At 33.8% G+C, this 23,615-nt stretch overlaps 1 long non-coding RNA gene across 1 annotated transcript in view; it reads left to right on the top strand.

Moving 5' to 3' along the window:
• Positions 1-437: 437 nt before the first annotated feature.
• Positions 438-23,615, top strand: part of LOC306643285 — a 550,439-nt gene continuing 527,261 nt past the window's right edge. The window contains exon 1 of the long non-coding RNA XR_013758875.1: positions 438-679. This is a non-coding gene — a long non-coding RNA (uncharacterized lncRNA). The remainder of the gene's footprint in view (positions 680-23,615) is intronic.

Genomic DNA, 23,615 nt, shown 5'->3' with positions numbered 1-23,615 from the left:
GCCATATCATTTTTCCAAGACTCTTGTTTTTTTTTTTTTTTCTAATTCTACATTTTTTTTTGGGCTCATGACTTTTTTTGATCAGTTCTATTTTTTTATTCAAGTAGAGTTTTTGAACATCTATTACATTGCAATGGAGATTCACCAATAAAGATACAAGGCCTTTGATTTTGTGTTATTTGTATGTCGTGCTGTCTGATGTCATGTTTTGTCTGTATCAAAATTGAGCACTCACTCCTAAAATTAAAATTTAAAAATGGATTGATACTTTTAATTCAACCTTTAATTAAACCTTTAATTCAACCTTTAATTAAAAAGGTTCAATTTAAATTGGGTAAAGTAATAAAAGTAAAATGTATTTGAAAATAACAAGTCTCTAGGTAGTCACACTAATAAAATGTTGATGTTAATAAAATGTCTAATATCAATTGTTTCTAGGACTTTCCTTCAACAAGAAAAAGATGGTAAATACTGTTCAGGACACTTGTCTAATATCTTGGTTTTTTTAAGAAAATAAGTGAATTAGAGTTGACATGTATGGGATTACTCAAATGTGTTTGTAGAGAAAATTGCTCTGTGTCATCACTAAACTAAAAACAAGGTTACTAAAAGTTATGTTCTAACAGGTACAATTCTATATATGAAGGGTTCCAAAAGTTTCAACTGTGTTTCAATTAGAGTACTATAAATAACAAAATATTTAATCTTATTAAAATGGAGTAATTTATATAAATTAAGAAATGTCTTAAGAGTTGTTTTAGAATGTGAACAAAAAGGTCAACACATAGGTGAGAAAAAAATAAAAGGTTCTGGATTTGGAAATATATTTGGTGAAGAACAAAATGTTTCTGGGTAAGAAAGTGCTTATGAGATGAAATACATGAGGGTCTAAATAAATGCTAAGAAAGTCTGTAAAGGGCAAGTTTCAACAAGTTTGCATGTAACTAAGTTGGTTGTATGTATGTGACACAGTTAAAGCTATTTAAAGTTTTTCCTAAGGTAAAATACTAATGTTCTGATATAAACTAAAGTTTAATCTATATGCTAAAATGACAAGAATTTCTTAGAAACACTAATTCGCTCTAAACTTTGTATCTATTAAGTTTTATTCTTTAAAACAATTAGTCTTAAAAATTGGGGTTTATACAATTATGGTTAAACAACAGAGTATTGTACTATGTTAGAGTCTTAATTTTTCTTTAAAAACTAAATTTGGTAATATAAAAATGTCAAGGTAATTGTAAAATGGCCACTCTTTGTATATTAAATGTGTTCATATTTTCCAGGTACACAAGTTTTTAAAACAGGAAATTTATCAAGCTGCTATTCTCCAAACTAAACTTGTCTGTAATGGTAATTTTAAACTTACAAAGTGTAAATTTTACTGGGGATTTGTTTCTATCATTTAATGTTCTATTATAGGACCTGTTATAAATAGGGTATATGTAAAATTTGTCACTTTTTACACTGAGATAAATAATTTTAAATATAAATGTATTTATAAAAGTTAGAGCCTGATTTGTTTAAAGGTTAATATTGTGAAACATGAAAACATTTTGCCACTTTGCTACACAAAAGGAAAGATAAAAGCCCTCTCAGCCTTTCTTTAATTCATGTTTTAGATATAATGTTAAATTGTGTTAACTAATGTTCATAAAGACTCAGGAGTCAATATGTGTAAACTTCTTAAAATGACATTTAAGAAAGAGTGTAGAGATCCAAGATGGCAGACTAGAGGGAGGATGTGTTCATTGTCACACCATGACTCCAGTTTCAAGCAGAGGATATCTGTTTCTTGGTGAGGCATTTTTTGCTGCTTATTGATCCCCTGCTGTTTACCCCACTTGTCTGCTGTGACCACCTGCAGTCTGCCAGCATATTGATTCCTTTTTTGAGTGCAGATTGCTCACTGTCAGGCGACTATCATCCGCCATTTGCCTGCTTCTTGTCTTTCCATCACCTGCCTTACACCTACCATCACCCAAAGCATGAGGTTCACCTCCCGATCATCTGACAACAGTCAGCAAACTGATCGCCGACCGCCAGTCGAGCAACAGCTGTCTGCTGTTGCCTGGAAGTTCACTGATACAGTACCTGCAGGTTTCATTACATGGGGCTGCTGCCATTTTGAGGCAACAGCCAGGCCCCATAGGACCCCTGACAAGACTGACTGAACCCCGTCTCCAGAATCCTTCAGCCCAACTGATCACTCCCTGCCTCCGAGGCCCTCACATCGACTGACTGTTCCCAGCTGCCAGGACCCTCAGACCAACTGATTGCGTTCTATAACTGGGACCCAGACCAAATGATTAAACTTGGCCTCCAGGATTCCACAACCACACCAAAAGCACCTGACCTCCAGGCCCCTTTCTGACCAACCACACCTTGCCTCCAGGACCTCCAAACCCTGAGCTGCAGCTCCCCATTTGCCAACACATTTGGAAGGTATGGCAGCCATCTTGGATAATCCTGGAAGCCATAGCTCCAATCTTTAGGTGGGGCAAATCCCATCCTGAGATGCCTGCTGGAGACTTGAAGCTCATTGTCAGGTACCTCTCATGTATCAGGCTACTGAACACTGGGAGGACTCATTACTATATGACTGTTATACTGTAGATTTTCTTTTTTCTTGTTATTGAACAATTTTAAGTGTTTATTTCTTTACTTTTCTTGCTCTCTTTTCCTTTTGTTTACCTGTTCCCTCAGAGTCTCTTTCTCCCTTTTTTGCATGCTAACATCCAATTTCTTTTGATTACGCGCTCACCCTTTCTATTATCTAGAACTTCTGTATATTCCTTTCTTATCCCATTAACAGCCACATTCTACATCCCTCTGCATCCCCTTGTCCTTCATTAGAAACTGCAGACCTTATTGCAAATCAGTTTGTTTTACTGAAGATAGTATTTGAACTCATTCTGTTTATTATGACAATTTTTTTATTGTCCTCATAGGGACTATTTGGTCTAGGACTGCATAGTGCCTGAACTGGGTACTGTTAATATTGATCTCCCCTTAAAGAAAAGGTTTTGGAAACCTACAGGGCCACTATAAGCCTATAGGGGTAAATATGTAAAACCCCAGATTTGCACTGCTAGAGGGGAAGATACATGAACAACATGAAAAAACAAGGGAAGAAATGATCCAAACAAATCTAGATTCTATAGTAATAGAATCCAATGACAGTATGTTAGAAGAAATGTCAGAAAAACACTTCAGATTATACATGATTTAGATGATTCCAGAAGCAAAGGATGAGATAAAAAGAGCAAATGCAGGCAATGAATGATAATACCAATAAGCAGTTGAAAGAGCAACTGCATGAAGCAAAAGATCATTTCAACAAAGAGATACAAATTCTCAAAAAAAAAAAAAAAAAACAAATGGAAATTCTTCAAATGAAGGAAACAATAAACCAAATAAAAAAACACGATGGAAAGCACCACCAAAAGACTAGACCATTTGGAAGACAGAACCTCAGACAATGAAGACAAAATATTTAATCTTGAAAATAAAGTTGCCCAAAAAGAGAAGATGGTAAGAAATCATGAACAGAATCTCCAAGACTATGGGACATCGTGAAAAGATGAAATTTAAGAATTATAGGGATTGTGGAAGGCACAGAGAGACAAACCAAAAGAATGAACAACCTATTCAATGAAATACTATAAAAAATTTCCCAAACCTAAAGAATGAAATGGAAAATCATATACAAGAGGCTTACACAACACCAAATGCACAAAATCGCAACAAATCCACACCAAGGCACATTATAATGAAAATGCCTAACATTCAAAATAAAGATAGGATTTTGAAGACCGTGAGAGAAAAGCATCAGATTACATATAGGGGGAGACCAATAAGGATTGCAGCCAACTTCTCAACCCAGACACTAAAACCTAAAAGGGCCTGGAACAACATATTTCAAGATCTGAAAGAACATGGTTGCCAACCAGGAATCCTATACCCACCAAAACTAACCTCAGATGTGAAGATGAAATAAGATCCTTCCATGATAAACAAAAGTTAAAAGAATTTACAAATAGAAAGACTACATTACAGAATGTTCTCAACGAAATATTCCATGAGGAGAAAATGAAAAACAACAAAGTAGGTCAGCAAAAGGAGGAACTACCTTAGAGAAAAACCACTTAAAGGAGAAACCAAGCCAACTTAAAAAAATAAAAATAAGCCCAAATGACTGGGGATACAAATTGTATCTCAATAATAACCCTGAATATTAATGGCCTAAACTCATCAATCAAAAGACATAGACTGGCAGAATTGATTAAAAAGAAAGACCCAACAATATGCTGCCTGCAAGAGACTCATCTCATAGAAAAAGACATCCACAGACTAAATGTGAAAGGATGGGAAAAAACCTACCACACACATGGAATCAGTAAAAAAGTGGGGGTTTCCATCCTTATTTCAGATAAAGTGTACTTCAAGCCAAAGTTAGTCAGAAGGGATAAAGAAGGACATTTCACACTGCTTAAGAGAACCATAAATCAGGAAGACATAATGATAGTAAATATTTATGCCCCAAACAATGGTGCATCTGTGTACATCAAACAAATCCTTCTCAATTTCAGGAATCAAATAGACCACAACACAATAATTCTGGGTGATTTTATCACAATGCTGTCACCACTAGATAGATCCTCCAAACAAAATCCAACCAAAGAAACCATAGAACTCAATAACACAATCAATAACCTACACTTAATAGACATATATAGAATATTCCATCCATCAACAAGCGGATACACTTTCTTCTCAGCAGCACATGGAACCTTCTCAAAAATAGACCATATGTTATGCCAAAAAGCAGTCCTTAGAAAATGCAAAATAATAGAGATACTGCCTTGTGTTCTATGAGATCATAATGGAATGAGAGTAGGAAATCAATGACAAAATAAAAAACAGAAATTACTCCAACACCTGGAGACTAAATAATATGCTATTGAATGAAACATGAATACAGAAAACATCAGGGAGGAGATAATAAAAATTCTTAGAGGTCAATGAGAACAACAATACAACATATAAAAATCTCTGGGACACTATGAAAGCGGTACTAAGAGGAAAATTCATTGCATGGAATGCATTCAAGAAAAGAATAAAAAGTCAACAACTAAATGACCTAACATTACAGCTCAAAGCCCTAGAAAAAGAAGAACAGAATAACAGCAAATGTAGTAGAAGACAGGAAATAATTAAACTCAGTTAAACTCAGAGCTGAAATCAATGAAATTGAAACAAAAGAAACAATTGAAAAAATTGACAAAATGAGCAGTTGGTTCTTTGAAAAAGGAAACAAAATAGACAAACCCTTAACCCCACGAGCAAAGAGAAAGAGAGAGAAAACCAAATTACTAAAATTCATGATGAAAAAGGAAATACCACAACAGACACCACTGAGATACAGAATATAATGAGAAGCTACTTTGAAAATCTGTATTCCAACAAAATAGAAACTACCAAAGACATTGACAAAGTTTAGAGACATATGCTCCTCCCAACTGAACCAGGAGGACATACAAAATTTAAATAGATCAATATCAAGCAATGAAATAGAAGAAGCCATTAAAAACCTACCATCCAAGAAAAGCCGAGGACCAGAAGGATTCTCAGCCGAGTTCTACAAGACCTTCAAAGAAGAACTCATTCCAATAGTTCTCAAAGTATTCCAGGTAATAGGAAAGGAGGGTACCCTACCAAAATCAATCTATGAAGCTAATATCACCCTCACACCCAAACCAGGAAAAGACACATCAAGGAAAGAAAATTTTAGACCAATATCCTTGATGAATATAGATGCAAAGATCCTTAACAAAATACTGGCAAACTGTGTTCAAAACATATTAAGAAAATCGTGCACCACATTCCAGTGGGGTTCATTCCTGGAATGTAAGGATGGTTTAACATCCATAATTCAATAAATGTAATCCATCATGTCAATAGACTTCAGGATAAGAATCATATGATTATAACAATTGACACAGAAAAAGCGTTCGATAAAATACAACACCCCTTCATGCTCAAAACACTAGAAAAATTAGGGATAGTAGGAACCTACCTGAACATTGTAAAGGCTATTTCTGCTAAGCCCATGGCCAACATCATTCTTAATGGAGAAAAACTAAAACATTTCCTTTAAAAATGGGAACAAGACAGGGATGTCCTCTTTCACCACTTCTATTCAACAGTGTCCTGGAAACTTTAGTGAGAACAATTAGACAGACTAAAGAAATTAAAGGGATATGAATAGGAAAAGAGGAATTTAAGCTGTCACTACTTGCTAATGACATAATTCTATATTTAGAGGATCCAAAAAACTTCTTAAGAAAACTTCTAGACCTCATCAATGAATTCAGAAAAATAGCAGGCTATAAAATCAACACCCATAAATCTAAAGCATTTTTCATATGCAAGTGATGAAACAGCTGAAAGGGAAATGAGGAAAACAACTCTATTTGCAATAGCCTCAAAAAAAAATAAAATAAAATACTTGGGCATCCATCTAACCAAAGAGGTAAAAGATCTCTATGATGAAAACTACAAAACATTGAAGAAAGAAATTAAGGAAGACCTTAGAAGATGGAAAGATCTCCCATGTTCTTGGATAGGCAGAATTAATATTGTCAAAATGGCCATACTACCAAAAGTGCTATACAGATTCAATGCAGTTCCAATTAAAATACCTTACAGAAATAGAGCAAACAGTCATGGAATTCATCTGGAAGAATAACAGACCCAGAATAGCTAAAGCAATCCTTAGCAGGAAGAATGAAACGGGGTATCACAATACAGAACTTCAACTATACTACAAAGCAATAGTAACAAAAACAGCATGGTATTGGCACCAAAATAGACAGGTAGATCAATGGTATAGAATAGAGGACACAGACACAAATCCAAATAAATACAATTTTCTCATACTAGACAAAGGGGACAAAAATATGCAATGGAGAAAAGATAGCCTCTTCAACAAATGGTGCTGGGAAAACTGGAAATCCATATGTAGCAGAATGAAATTAAACCCCTGTCTCTCATCCTGCACAAAAATCAACTCATAATGGATCAAGGACCTTGAAATCAGACCAGAGACCCTGCATCTTATAGAAGAAAAAGAAGGTCCAAATCTTCAACTTGTTGGCTTAGGATCAGACTTCCTTAATAGGACTCCCATAGCACAAGAAATAAAAGCGAGAATCAATAACTGGTATAGATTCAAATTAAATAGCTTTCTCTCAGAAAAGGAAACTATCAGCAATGTGAAGAGCGATCCTACAGAGTGGGAGACTATCTTTGTCACTCATACTTCAGATAGAGCACTAATTTCCAGAATCTATAAAGAATTCAAAAAACACTACACCAAGAATACAAATAACCCAATCAACAATTGGGCTAAGGATATGAACAGATGGTTCACAGAAGAAGATCTACAAGCAATCAACAAACATATGAAAAAATGTTCAACATCTTTAGTAATAAGAGAAATGCAAATCAAAACTACACTAAGATTCCATCTCACCCCAATTAGAATGGTGATTATCGGGAATGCAAGCAACAATAGGTGTTGGCGAGGATGTGGGGAAAAAGGTACACTCATTCATTGCTGGTGGGGATGCAAATTAGCGCAGCCACCCTGGAAAGCAGTGTGGAGATTCCTTAGAAAACTTGGAATGGAACCACCATTTGACCCAGCTATCCCACTCCTTGGCCTATACCCAAAGGACTTAAAATCAGCATACTACAGAGATACAGCCACATCAATGTTCATAGTTGCTCAATTCACAATAGCCAGACTGTGGAACCAACCTAGATGTCCTTCAATTGATGAATGGATAAAGAAACTGTGGTATAGATATACAATGGGATATTCCTCAGATATAAAGAATGATAAAATTGTGGCATTTTCAGGCAAATGGATGAAATTGGGGAATATGATGCTAAGTGAGATAAGCCAATCTCAAAAATCAAAGGACGAATGATCTCGCTGATAGTGGATGATGACACATATTGGGGGTTGGGGGGGGCAAGAATGGAGGAAGGAGGGCCTATATAGAGGGAAAAGAGGGATGGGAGGGGTTGGGGGAAGTAAAAAATAACAGAATGAATCAAACATCATTACCCTATGTAAATGTATGATTACACAAATGATATGCTGTTAGTCCATGTACAAACAGAAACAATATGTATCCCATTTGTTCACAATAAAAATAAATTAAAATAAAAAATAAAAGAAAGAGTGTAATGTGCAGTAGGAAAATGGGACAACATTGATTGAGATTGAGGTCTCTGATCTCATGACTTTGCACAGTGGACTTCCTTGAGAGCTACACAGAGCTCCTAACTTTGCAGCTCTACCATCTTAGATCTACAGGCTCAACTTGATTCCATGGCTGCTGTCGACCTGCAAAATCATTGTGGTTTGGATCTGCTAACGGTGAAGGAAGGAGGACTTTGCCTGTTCCTTGGTGAAGAGTGCTATTTCTACACTAACCACTCTGGCATTGTACAAGATAAAATAAAAAACCTACAAGAAGATCTGGAATGTCATAGGAGCTCCACTCTAATTTCCTCTGGACTGGGTTACATGGGTGGCTCCCCTAACTCATCCCGCTTAGGGGACCACTAGTCACCATTATCCTTGTGTTCACCTTTGGGCCTTGTATAATCAATAAGCTTATCCATTTCCTGAAAAGTTAGGCTAAACCTGTTCAGCTCATGGTGGTCCGACAGCATTATAGCAGCCTTCATAATGATGATTGGGACCCCTATAGGATCATGGATCACTCGTATCAGGATACTGGGGTCTAAGTGTCTCTCCCATAAGCCCTACTCCTCCTGAGGGGCCTGCCTGAAGTGCTAAGGTGGTAGTCAATAACGGGTAATATCCTCAGAGGAGGACGACCTAAGCCAGGCACACCTTCGAGTAAGGCGGACACCCCCAAATGGCTAGGGTGATGTTCCATGACATGTAAGACCCTCCCAGGGGCAACCTAAGACAGACACACCCTTAATATAAAAGAAAAAAGGGGGATATGTTGGGACTAATGGCATGTTAACTCAGGCTAACTCCTTACTCCCTGGCGAGTGAGCAAGATCAAGGCCTCAAAGGCGGTTTCAAAAGTTAATGACGATAAATCAACCACCATCAGGGATTGGTTAACAACAGTTCCGCGAACGTGATCAGCTCGTGCTTGCCATATAGTCTTATGGGACTCTCACCTGCGTGTACCCCCCGAGCCTTGTTGACCTTTAAGCTGCTTGGTTCCCACCTAGCCTCCACCCTACATAAAAGCTGTGTGACTTCCTTAATAAATCAGTTCCTGCTGTGAAAAAAAATAATAAAATAAAATAATATTCAACTTTAAAAAAGATTGATCTATGATTAACTTTTTGGAAATCATCAAAGAGAAACAATGTGAGTAAACACACAAAACCAGTAAAGTGACTAAACTCACATTTAAAATATGTGAAATGTAATTTCAATATTGAAATAAAATTTGTTTTTAAATTAAATCACACTATTTCTTTGTGGCCAATATTTCAATAAAATTGGTTCCATTGACTTACATCTTATGAGTGATATATACTTCATGCTCTTAATATATTTATTTATATCTAATGAGATTTCAACTATTAAGGAAAAGAATACTTTAATGACTGTGTTTGGAAAGATAGTCCCACTTCGTGTATTCAGTATTAGAAATTCACAGGTGGCTTTAAATTAAAGCACATTAAAGAAAGTGAGCTCACGGAAGGGGACGTGTTGTACAGTAAGTATACCTGGGAGAAATAAACTGTCAACTTAAAATGATAAACAATAATAATTAAAGCAAAATAAGAATCAGCAGCATTTTCTGTATATCCATAGCATGTATTTTAGACCATACTCTGAAATTATGATTACAAGGGATCTATCATTATCCTACCTGTTGATATATAACTTACACATGATTATTTATTGGAATCTTCTTTGGAAAGACCACTAAATAGTGTCAAATTTCTAGCTCCTCAAGAGGACAGTGTGTATTTTTGGGTATTCCATAGATAATCTCCTAGCATTAAAAATCAATTAATTAGTTTTTATTTAATACTAGCAATATATCTATGCTAATCTAACTACATGAGGAGACTGATCTTTAATAAGACAAAAAAAACATTTTTAAAGAAACAGAAAACACTTCCTTACATAACTGTTAAGTGCTAGGAATAGAATCACAGTAACAGATCTGTAGTCAAATTTGATGTATTAGAATATACAGAGATGTACAAAAATACATAAAATAATTATTCTATAGTAGGCAATAGATTCATATAGCCTAAAGAAGGAAAATGTGAAATCATGAAGAGTGGCTATATCTTCTGAATCCAGTCCCTAGGGTACGCTGGAGATGTGTATTGTTTTGTGTCTCTGAATAAAGAGGTAAACAAAACACAAGCAATTATTAACAGTTACACTAATTGTTCTTTGCATATGAAAATTTTCCGTTGGAATGTATGTGATGAATTCTCTGGGAGCAAGGCTGGTAGTTTTTTAGTCTTTTGTTCCTGGGACTCACAAGAATAGGTATATCCATTCTCCCAGCAGTGTGAAGTGGGCCTATGACCTCTACTGCTTCCTTCCCTTCTCCGATGCTATTAGCAGGTTCTGTGCAACAGCCAAAGACCTGTTAAAAGGCAGAAATGTGATTTTGATCTTTTTAGTTTCTCACTAAATTACAGAATCAGTTCTCTGGTTGGCAGCTGCTGACAATTTTATAACAGTTTATTTTTCAGTACCTCTCTGAAAAGCACCAATTTATGGCTTAAGGTGTTCATTTATATCAAGACAGAATCCTCAGTGGTTAGATGGGTCATTCTTGGAAACATTTGGCTTGCAAGTGACCTTCATGTTTGTAGTTTTTTCTTCAGAACAAGAGAGAAATTAAACATGTTTAATTGCATTTTTATTTTTAATATAGTCAGATGTAGTTATAAAATGTTCAATTTCCTATCCCCAGAGAGGAAGAATTACTCTTAAAAAAGAACATATAAGCTCTTAAAACTTAAAGCTGTGAAGTTGAATATCTACTTGAAAATATTATAGTCAATACAAATTATCTCAATGTGACTCTTGCCCAAGGTTTCATATTTTAGAAGTAGTAAAACTTATTCATTTTCCTTCTCACAAGATAACTTAGACATTTTATTTTCCTTCTTACTTAAATATATAATTTCAGCAAACATGCTTATATATATATATATGTATGTATATGCTTGTGTATATATATGTGTGTGTGTGTGTGTGTGTGTGTGTGTGTGTATATATATATATATATATACATTTACATGTATACCTCATTTCTTAACCTGGTATTTAAAAATGTCCATAACAGTTATACATTTTATAATTTTCTCACATGATATTTATTGTTTTGTTCTTTTCTTAAATTACAAAATAATACAAAAGAAAAATCATAAACTTTAGTTTATGTATCAATGATATGATACTTTTCATTAAAATTTGGTTTGGTGTTAAATTACTAAGACTAAACAAATATGTTATTTACACATGCAAATAGAAGTACATAATTATCTTCAAGTTCAACCAAAGAATATTGAACATTAGTTACATTCATGAAATATTCTGTCTCATCTTTTGAAGGGATGTTATTTGGCCCCAGAGGAGCATCCAAAGAAGTAGGTAAGACAGAATTATTTAAAAGTTTTAAGATAATTTAATGTCATTAAATTAAAATAAGTCTTATGCTGTGCATATGCAAAAGATGCTTTGAGAGAAGTGAAAATAATAAATATTCTATTCATTATAGCTCAGCAAAGATTTTCTGATGAAAATAATAGCTGACCAGTAACATAGAAGGTTGAAGGGAATTAACCAAATGAAGATAGGAAGAAGAGTTTTTCAACTGGAAAAGCATATGAATACATCATTGACCTATAAAATAAAATGTTATATGCTGGAAACCACAGAACAAAATGCAGGGCATAGGGGACACAGGCTGAATGAATTCCTCTGGGTTGCTTCATCAAGGGCCCTTATGAAAGACTGCCTTCAGTGAGTGGGGAGCAACTGAAGATTTCTAAACAAGGAATGAGTAACACATTTCATTTAAAAGGTTTGAATTTGATGGCAATTTAGAAGATTATCTCAATAGTGACAAAGCAGGAGAAAGGGAGATCATAAAGGCCCAGGTGACAGATCAATAGGGAGCTGAACCCCCTACTGAGTGATAGAAATAGGGATAGAATGGTGAATTGGTTTTGAAGTTATACTCAGAAAGAAAAATATGTGACACTTGATAAAGAAGTCAAATGAGGGTGAATGCAGAACAGAGAGCAATTTGAACTGATTATTAGATGTCCTGTGTTTATTACTGAATACATCATAGAAGTCTAGGATTGTGTGGATGGTAGGGAGGGGAAAATATGACTAATAATTTTACTGTTTAAGAGTCAAATTTAAATGTGGACAAACAGGATTTGAAATAACCAAGTGATATTTGGGAGTACACTCCATTTAGCATTTTAAATATAAATTTTTTCTAGATTGTAGCAAATTCGTTAAACCAAGTATTTGATCATTAAGAATTGAGAGATATTCTCATGCTAAAAGAAATAAGATATGTTAGGTAATTTTAAATTTCTACCACATAATTCTTCCCCAGAGGAAATGTTCCCACACTTACTTTAGTATTTTCTCTGTATTTATTCTCAGTTGAAAGTGATAAGCAAGTTATTAATTGCATGAAATGTGATTAATGACGCTGCTTTAGATTTTGCTTTGTTTTTCATTCTTCTAGTGTCTACAAAAGTTTTTATTGTTGGTTTTAATGATAAAATTCCTTAAATGTTTAGACAATGTCTTTGAGTTTTTAACAGGTCTATTTGCTATCATATTTGGAAAACTTATTCTAGTAAATCAAACATTTTAGTAAATTGAACCAAATTTGACATAAGTGATTAGATTCTTAAATTCTAAAAAAATTTGTATAGGAGAGTTATATTAAATATTTATATTGAAAATAAATTTTCCAGAAGGAGCCATTTGTTATCATGATATATGATAGCAATTGTGCTTAATATTGGGAACCTAAAATCATAAGCCTTATAAAAATTGTTTTCACCTTATGTTTCATTCATTTTAATTGTTACATTCTGTGTATTTCAATTATAGCCTTTGAGTAGTAAAGTCAGAATTCAAAGCTATTATTGAGAAAGCTAATTATTGAATAAAGAACCCAGTCTCTGGAGCCAGATACTGAATTAAGATCCCAAATCTGCCCTTTGCTGGCTTTGTGACTCTGGTTATGTCATTTAACTGCATGCCTCGGTTTCTTCTGTTGTCTCACCCCAGCACATAGCATTTTCTGTGTAAAGATTTCATAAATACGTAAGGGTGCTTATGATCCTGTAAGATAAATAAAAATATTACAAACTTATTTATTTTTAACAAATTATTGAAAGCTTTATCAATCAAAAAGACTACTAATGTATGAGCAAAATATCAAACTCTTGTCATATCTTCTGCCTGTGGATCTGAGCATGTTGGACATGGTGATATGACAGAAAGGACACCAAAAATCTGTCAGATATTAGACAACTTAAAAGTTCTTTTCTCATTTGCTAAGTACAAATAATATAAAATATGCTACACTTAATAATGATATTTTATTGATGATGCAGCTTATGTAGTTTCTCATTGACCTAGTAAACCAGTTTGTTATTCAGTTGAACACAGAAATAAAACAAGAGAGGTTGAGTGATGCATTATTTTTTCAAGGTCACACTGTCACAAATGTCATATTTGAGAATTAGTCCTGACTGACAGTATGCTTAGCATAACTGGGCATATCTGTGGGTGTACTACAGAGAGAGAGCCCAGAGTGGAGACAGTCTGAAATACCAGAGTGTGTTCTGGGTGATGCCCCAATTGTTATAATCCCAAGACACTGGAGAGGGTGAACGATTTTTCTGCTTGAATGCACAAGTAACAACTCAGTTTTCGTAATGATATGGAGTCCACAAAGCCATTTTAATTCCTTTCTTCGCTATACCTTAGTTGTAGTAATTAAAGACACTAGGAATTTAAATTCTTTTTTTAAAGTATTCCGTTTTTTCTACCTTATTTGATCTTGAGAATAATTGAGACAGCATTGAAGTCAGCTTGTTTTATTTATAACTCTTTTGTATGAAGTTTATTCATAGACAGTCTGACAATTAGAGAAGAAATGGAGGAATTTTTGTATACCTTATTTTATTTTATTTTATTTTATTTTATTTTTTGTGGTGCTGGGGATGGAACCCAGGGCCTTGTGCATGCAAGGCAAGCACTCTACCAAATGACAACTCAGTTGTCTATTATTTAATAGCCATTTTTGTAATCTTATACCTTTTTGACAATTTCATTTTATATGTGTATGATTGAATATTTTAAATTCTAGTTTTTATTATCAAGTGAATAAGCATCTATAATCATGTTTCTACTAAATATTAATGTCTTATATAGTGCTTAGAAGTAGCTAAATAAATATGCATACAGTGAATTAAAGAAAAATGGAACCCTCTGGATCATATTTTATGATCTGTAATTGAGACACACAAAGAATACAAGCAAAAGTTGGCTGTAATTTCATTAAATGAGAACAAGTCAATTATATTGGGTCTTCCAGGATCTACACTTGATCCTAGATCATACAAATTAAAACAAGTTATTATAATGTTCATTCTTACCTATGGAAAATGAGACTGATATGACTTTTAATGATAATGTTAATCCCAGTTAATAAGCAGGGAACTTCCCTAACTAATGTATTGCTCTAATGTATTTCTTTTCTAATATATGAAAAGAAAATAGGTAAAATATCTAAGGTTATTTTTAGCTCAGGTTGCTTCTAGCTCCCACTACAACCCATGGAAAACTTATAGCAATGGCAGTGTGAAAACATCCTTCTCAGTATATTCATATTTATTTCTGACCAGAAAAATAAAGGAATAGGAATAACTAATTCTGTGAAAAGTATCCATCATAACAATATTCTGTTGAATAAACACAGACCTCACTTAATATTATGACCAAACTAAATGGTTACTGAAAATAGAAAAGCCTCCAAAGCACTAAATTAAGTGGTAGTTTTAATAGCAATAAGCAAATATTCATATTCAAATTAAATATGCTATGAAACATCAATACTGATCCATTGTTATTAACTAAATAGTGTGCAAAGATTGCATTATGATTAACTCTTTGTGATATCCATTCTAAGGATTTTGACAAATAAATAATGATACAAAATACTTTCACTACCCTAACAATATTCCATCTTCCACCTCCTCCTCCTTCTTTTGTGGATCCCAAAACACTGATTTTTAAATTTTCTACACAGTTTTTCATTTTTCAGAATATCATAGACTGGAATGACATACATTGTCTTTCTCAAGTTGGTTTCCTTCACCACAATAGGTATTTAAGTTTCCTCCATATCTCTCCATGGCTGATAACCCAATTCATTTTATCATTGAATTTCATGGATTCCACCCATTGCAACTGTAAATGAGACTTTGATGAATATTCATGCACATTTTTTGTGTACATAAGTTTTCAAAAAGGAAGGTAAATACCAAGGACTATGAATGTTGGATCATGTGAGAGGATGCTTAATTTTATTATGAACTGCATATTCTTCAAAAGTAACTGTTCATTTTTGTAATTCCACCAGCAATGAATGAGAATTCGCGTTGTTCCACAACTTTGCCATATCTGATGTTGCCATCGGTTTACATTTTAATCGTTCTACTGGGGATATAGTGCTGGTTTGCTTTTTTTTTAATTTTTTTTTAACTTCCTAATGATATAAAATGAAACATTTTTTCGCATGTTTATTTTCTATCTATATATCTATCTTCTTTGGTGAGGTGTCAGTTTAGATCTTTTGTTCATTTTTTTTCCCCTTATTGTTGACTTTTAAGAGTTACATTAAAAACATGGGTCAACAGTTCCTTATTAGGTATATGTTTAGCAGATGTTATGTTAGGAGACTAAGTCTGATTTAACTATATTATTCTAATAGGAAGTAATACTCTTATGTTTAGCATACAATTTTGCATTGATGCTTTTGTGGGCTGTGGTTCTGATGACATCCTAATATTTAGAGACTTTGCAGAGCTAGTTTTGTCTGGTAAGCCCCGGCAGTGATTTGAATTCTCCTGTGTACCCCTGGTCTTTTGATGTCTTTTAGTGGGGGAGAAAGGGTCTCTGGTTCTGTATTCTTATGGAATACGGAATATGGAAGATGTGTTTCATGGGCTTCCCCTTTACTGGTGCTCTACTGATCACATAGTATCTCTCAGGGAGGAGCCTTCATTGGGCAAAGGTTTTCCTAGCAGGATGCTTGCTGCTTGCGGATTCTTACAGTTAAGGTCCCGTGTTATCATGTCTCTATAGAGAGGAGGCATAACAACTTTTCCCCTTTATTTACTGCATTTGCTTATAGTGAACTTTGACTCAAAGATCCTCATTGCTTGTATTATCCATAGGGCTCTATTTCATCCAGGGGAAAAACAAGCCCACTTGACCCTGGCTGTCTTCTGTAACTGAATTAGAGGCTGGTAAATGCCAAATCTGGGTTGTCTTCTTCTGTTAGATGTTGATCATAAAAGTAATGATTTGATTTTTCTAAATATAGATCCTGTCATGGGCACATAGTGATAGTTTGAGTTCTTCTTTTCCTATTCATATCCCTTTATTTTCTTTCTTCTGCCTAATTGCTCTGGCTAGATTTCAAGGATGATGTTGAATAAAAGTGATGAAAGAAGGTATTCTTGTCTTGTTCCAGTTCTTGGAGGGAATACTTTCAATACTAGTGTAATTCTACATCATGTACAACCCGAAGAATGAGAAGTTATACTCCATTTATGTATGATGTGTCAAATGCATTCTATTTTCATGTATAACTAGTCTGAACAAATAAAAAAAAGTACGTATTTGTTTTTCTTTTACTTCTCAGTTATTTCATTAATTAGTTCACCATCTCACCATCTTTTGATGTTCTGAACACAAAGATAAAATATAGTATTTAGTTAGGAGAAACAGTGAGATGAGTGTAAACTCTTAAAATGACCAGATATCCTCAATCACTTGATGACTTCCTGACTTATGAAAAAATATATAAAACTCTACTTTCCTTATCATATAAACTTTGCAAATTGCTCAGATATTTAAAGGAAAAAGAAATGATATAAAATAACGTGTATTACTAAGCCTCAGATCATCATGAAAATGTAATAGATGTGTTTAAAATTAGAAAATCAACATTGATGTTTGTTTCTAACTAATTTTTGTATGCTTTTTGAAATTGAAAGTACACTCATGTGTTTCTCTTGGCATGGGTTTTGTGACTCAATCATGTTACTTTCTAGTGTCAATTGGCTGAATAATTGTATAACTACGACTGATTCAAGTGTGTTTTGTACAAAGATTAACATGAAGATATGGATGTCACTAGGAGTCACTACTGTTTTGTATAGGTTTTGATAGAGTTAAGAACTATAGCTGTTTACCTTTAAACTACAAAGATATATCAAAGATTAATCACAAACACCCAAAACTCAGTCTCCTATTTCATTCTTTTTCAGCACTGTGGATACAACGTATTTTCCCCCCTGCAATATCAAGCTGTATTTTAGATATATAATTCTACTCTTAACTTTTCAATTAATGCATTCTTATTGTACATTAATTATCATTGTTCTGCTGATCTTTTTCATGTTTGGGGAGGAAAAGTACCATATCAATGTAAGGCTAAAATTTTCTAAAAGCTTACGAAACTCATAAGGCTAACCACTTTCATTTTACAGGAAAAAAAGAGTTCCTGAGATTTAAATATATAAAGGACCGATAAAAGATTCCTATCTTTTCTCACATATTGCCTCTTTAGAAATAGAACTATATTGGAATACAGTTAATAATATCTCTATTCAACAAAAATGTTAACATTTGTATCTATTTGAAGTATATTTTTTATAGAAATAAAAGTAGACATTTTATTCTCTTTACAATCTTCAAAACTATTTTAGAATGACATTCAGATATGTCAGATGGCCCTCTCTACCATGGGATGGACTTATGCCATGCTAAGCTACTTCATAAGCTATTGTAAGAGTTTCACTCTATTAATCTAAACTTTAGGAGTTCAATAATATTTTTGACAGTGGATACAGTGTCAAATCTATCTCTAGTTTTGTCACAATGGCCAACTGAGAAATAACTGGAGTTCTTATTCATCGATCGTCCTCACTGTGAGTGCTGGTACTTTCTCAATAACTAAGATTGAATGAACTGTAAAATATGAAACAAATAAAAAATAGAAAGATATTCTGGGGATATTTTATGAGGGAGAACTAAGTTTGTCCATTAGTTTCTGCTATCTGTATGAAAATAAAAAAATTTACACTGAACAAGATTGATAAATTAAGATTTTAAAAAATGTGATGGTTAACTATTCTTGATTGTCATCTTGACTGGATCAAAACACTCCTACAAAATTGGTAAGGCACACACTGAGTGTGTCTGTGAATATTTTTTCCAGAGAAGATTAGATTGGCATGGGACTTAGTGAATTGGGTGGGGAAGATGCATCCTGAATGCAGGGAGCACCATTCAATAGGCTGTAGGCTCAGATAGAACAAAAAAGAGCAAAAGAGGGAAGTTTGTGCATGGGCATGCTGGACCTTTATTTTTCTGGTGTTTTCTGCCACTACTGTCACCCATGGATGTCACACTCCATGTTCTTCAGCCTTTGTGAACTTGCATTAGTGACTATTCAAGGGTGTTCCAAGCCTTCAGCCTCACACAGAGCTGCAACATTGGTCCCTCTTATTCTGGGGCATTGAATTTTCTGGCCTGAGAAGCTACTGACTTTCCTAGATCTCTGGATTCTCAGGGTTATTGTTAAGATTCTTTAGCCTCTCATCAGATATGCCAATCTAATAAATCCTCTCATATGTTTGGTTTCCTTGTGTGTGTGTGTGTGTGTGTGTGTGTGTGTGTGTGTGTGTAGGGAACATTCCTCAAGCTTACCTGATAGCAGTCACTGACCATGGTCTAAGTAAGCCAAACAGTCTGAACAGAGAAACTGAGGTAATGGTAAAGACTCGCCATGGAATGAAGGTCTTTGCAGCTGTTGAGGCTGAGTTTGAACTGAGGGAAGGCCTCATTCTGTCATGCATCCCAGAAAGCTGTGATGTGAGCTTACCTGCACTGCTTTGCCTCATGCTGTGTGCGAGCTTGCCATTCCCCCAGTCCTTTGTCTCAGACCTGTTGCTGGGCAGAATTGCTTAGGCATGCTTGGTTTGTTTACACTACCTAGATCCTTGATGTATAGTTCACCTATTGGCTGACTCTGTTATACTTTAACAAGAGTGTTAACCTAATTGGATAATGTGCCTATATATGTTCTGTGCAACCTTAAATAAAATTAGATCCATGCCTTCAGAGCTGGATCTCTGATGCCTGAGTAAGCGCACTGGGTAAGGCTAGGTATGGTAGACATTGTTTGTCCTCACCCTCGGCAAACCCGTCTCTGAGCATCTACATGTGTGTGTTTGTATGTATATAAAATATATTTGTTCTATTCTTCTGGAAAACTCTAAAATAAAAAGTAAGCAAATGAAGAGATATTTTATGTATGAGGTAGATTCAGTATTGTCTGTAAACATGTCCATTCTTCTCATGTTGATGTATAGAGTCTATGTAATCTCAATCAAAGTCTCATCAGTTTTTTGAATATTGATAACATAACTTTAAAGTTTATATTGAAAGTCAAAGATCCAGAACTGTCAACACAATATTTAAAAGAGCAAAACTAGAAGACTAACACTGTCCAACTTCAAGACTTGCAATAAAGCTGCAGTAATCAAAACTGTGTGGTATTGGGAACCTCCAACCCACCCTGTGTGTATGTGTGTTTGTGTGCGTGTATATATGTATGTGTGTGTGTGTGTGTGTGTGTGTGTGTGTGTGTGTGTGTAGTGAGAGAATGAAGAAACATGAAGGATACTGAAATACTAAGTGAATGTTGGTACTCTAATAAGGAAAATTATGACATAGTTCCAATTATACAACATCATTTTGGAAAAATCAAATATGCAGAAACAATAAAATGCAATAATTTTAACCATGACTTAGTGAACAAACAGAAAACACAGAACTTTTGGTACAGTAAAAATACTCTGTGGGGATGTTGATAATAAGAGAGTCTTGTGTGTGAACAGGAGACATATGGGGAATTTTTGTATTTTTTGCTCAAATCTTCTGTAAACATAAAACAGTCCTTAAACTAGTTTTTTACGGGATTATACTTGGTGCAATAGTTGAGAAGTCAGATTCTAACAATGCAACTGGATAATCTCCAAGAAATTGAACGTGGAGAACAATGACAACCTTGCCAAACAATTGAATTTGATACCTAGATCCATGCTAACATGTTCTGACATTAGCCTAGGGTTTTGGAAATGATAAATAACCATACTAGCAATCTTCACAGCAGAGAGAGAAGTACAACAGTGAAAAATCAGAAGTAATATTTATGAATGTAAAGTATGAGAAAAGATTTATATTTCAATTCAAGAAGAGGTTGATCTCACCTTAGAGGTTTCATCCTTTGAGAAAGAATTCAATCAGTCAATTGATATATACATTTTTTACTCCGGTTGTCTTTTCCTAGGAATATGAGCAAAAGGAGTGATATAACTGATAAATGATACTTTTAATTCACTGACTCTGAAAGGGACATGCTGATTAGTATGTCATCTTTTGGGCTAAAACTAAAATTAAAAATTTTCTGATTTTCTTGCCTGTACTTAGGAGGATGGGGTTTGTGAGTTCTAATTGTATAATCTGTATGATACATTTTATATACTGTACACTTGGCTGTTAGCTAAGGCAGTATCATTGTTAGGGGCAAAAATCAGAGAAATATCATAGCAAGAACACAAACAGCCATAGCAATAACAGCAGTTCATCTTTATTGAAATGGTATATGGTCAAAATAATCCTCTAAGATCCAAGAACCATTAAAATCAATCTACGTTATTCCAGCGCCTATATTCCTAAACATTTTGTTATTTTACATGCAGAATATTTTATTTATAAGCTACTTTCTGCAGAATTCTGAAGAATACTGTTAGCTTTGATGAGTTGCCAGTACAACTTAAGAGAAAAGTATGTGGGAATGCAGGAGACTGTGTTATGAATCAAGTTGAGAGAGCCAACATTGGCAGAAACTTCTCAAAATACTCCCTGTGTTTACTTTTACTTCAAGGACAATTAATGCTCTTCCTCAGAATATAGAATCACCAAATCAGTGAGAAAAAAATTCCCTACTATTGATAAGGCAGAGAAAAAAATGGAACAAATCACTTTTGATGATTTATTTGTTTCTTATTCATTACACCAATATAAGTTTCATTTATATACATATGCACCTAATGCATATTTTCATGCAAGTTTATTATTTCTCAAAAGTCCAAATATTTAAAATGATAATAAAGCAAACACATTAAAGGAAAATTATGATTTCAATTACAAAATGCTTTTGTCTTCTTTAAAAAACATCATTATAAATGGGCAAGAGCAAATTCATTTAAATTTTCATGAAGATTCAAAATGAACTGTATTTAGGTCAGACACACAAAATCACATGCACACCCACATAAATATACAGAATTTTTCCAAAGTTTTTATCTACAAAAAAAGTTACTCAAATACACATAAGTTAAGCCAGAAAGTGCTTTCACTTTCTAACCTCATCAATATAGTCATTCTAGTAAAAAGAATCTCTTAAATTCTTTTGAATATTGATAAAAACCAGTAATCCCTAATATCGATGGTAACATTAGAAGTGCTTTGGGTTTTCTATTTATGTGCACTATCTGGAAATTCATTCTACTGATACAGTGTGACTGAACTGGTCATGGTTATTGTCTGGAGAGTCACATTTTGCCTCATGAATTGGAGAACAAACAGCAGTGTGAAGTGAGATAGAGAGGAACGTGTCCTGTTGTGGCACATACAGCAAGATTCCAGAGTAAGCACAGCATAGACAGTGGCACTACAAATTATAGAAAGATAACATGGGGATGCTACACAATGATTTATTATATATAGTCAACAACTTAGATAAAATGGGTAACTAATTTGAAAAACACAAATTTCACTTAAAACTGATAACCAGTATAGCCTTGATATTTGCAATTAGGTCTGTCAAAAGCCCTAAGATCTGACTACTTCACTGATAAATTTCACAATTAGTTAAGAAAAAAAAAAATACCTGTCATAATACAAATTCCGAAAATATTCTTTCAGACATGGGTAAATACTGCTGCCTCATTCTATTTGATATTCTGACATTAAAAAATAAAATAATTACAAAGAAAAAATACAGGCAAATACCTTGCAAGACCATAGATACAAAAATCTTTAACAAAATTTTAGCAGCTGGACTATGTGATATATAAAATTATAATTTTTCATGACAAAATGGGATTTATTCAAGGAAGTCAAAGTTGATTCAACATTAGAAAATCAATGTGGTGATAATATTGTCAGACTACAGAAGACATCATGATCATTTTAATGATGATTTGATAAAATCCAACTTCCATAATTAATTGAAATCCTTGAAATAGATATAAAAAACAAAATTTGATAAACATTATAAAGGACATCAACAAAAACTATAGTCAATTAATAAAACCTTTGAAAAAAACATAATATATTTGTACTTACTATGGTAACACTGGGTCCAATCAGATCACTTATTCTAATATAATTAAAATATTAAAAGCATGACTCCATAAAAACTATTGGAAACCAAGGAAAGCTGGATTTTCATTGTGTTGGAATGTTCTATGTCAGAGCATCTCTTTGAACATTATTGATTCCATGAAAAAGAGTATGGCTTCCTTAATACAATGAAAAATTAATTCATCATATGTTACAAAATTAGAATATCTGAAAGTGGTAAACTCGTTGCCATGAAAGAATTTTGTTGATATTTAAGTGTAAGAGTTTACAATATTGCCTACTATATGCATGCACTTTCAGATATTTAATTTGAAATTAAATTTACTTATTAAGTGTATCATTGCAGTCATTCTCTGTTGTAGATGTTTTCACTTTTACAAATAGAAAAATATTAAAGTTAATTATCTCCCCAGAAGGTACAGCTAAATTTGTTAATGGCCAACATGAGCACATTTCTTCCTGACTCCAAGGTTCATGATATTATATTTTACTGAACACCAATATTGCTGTAATAATTTTTTAAAAAATATTGAAATTGTTTTAAAATTCAAAACCAATGGTAATGTTTAAAATTAAGCTAACCATTATCAAAATTGACAAGTGTAGAGATTATTGCCATTATCAGAGATATTAAGCTCCCCATTCATAGTGAGATAATACCTCTTATGATCCATCAAGATAAGGCAGATCTATCACTTTCATGAAAATTAATATTAGTGAATATAAATGTCTAAATATTAAGATCATGACATCACCTACACATCACTGCCTCTCTGTACCATAGTAGCCACTAGAAATT

Source organism: Sciurus vulgaris (assembly GCF_902686455.1).
Source record: "Sciurus vulgaris genome assembly, chromosome: 13".
Taxonomy (NCBI): domain Eukaryota; kingdom Metazoa; phylum Chordata; class Mammalia; order Rodentia; family Sciuridae; genus Sciurus; species Sciurus vulgaris.
This window is presented reverse-complemented; position numbering and strand designations above follow the sequence as displayed.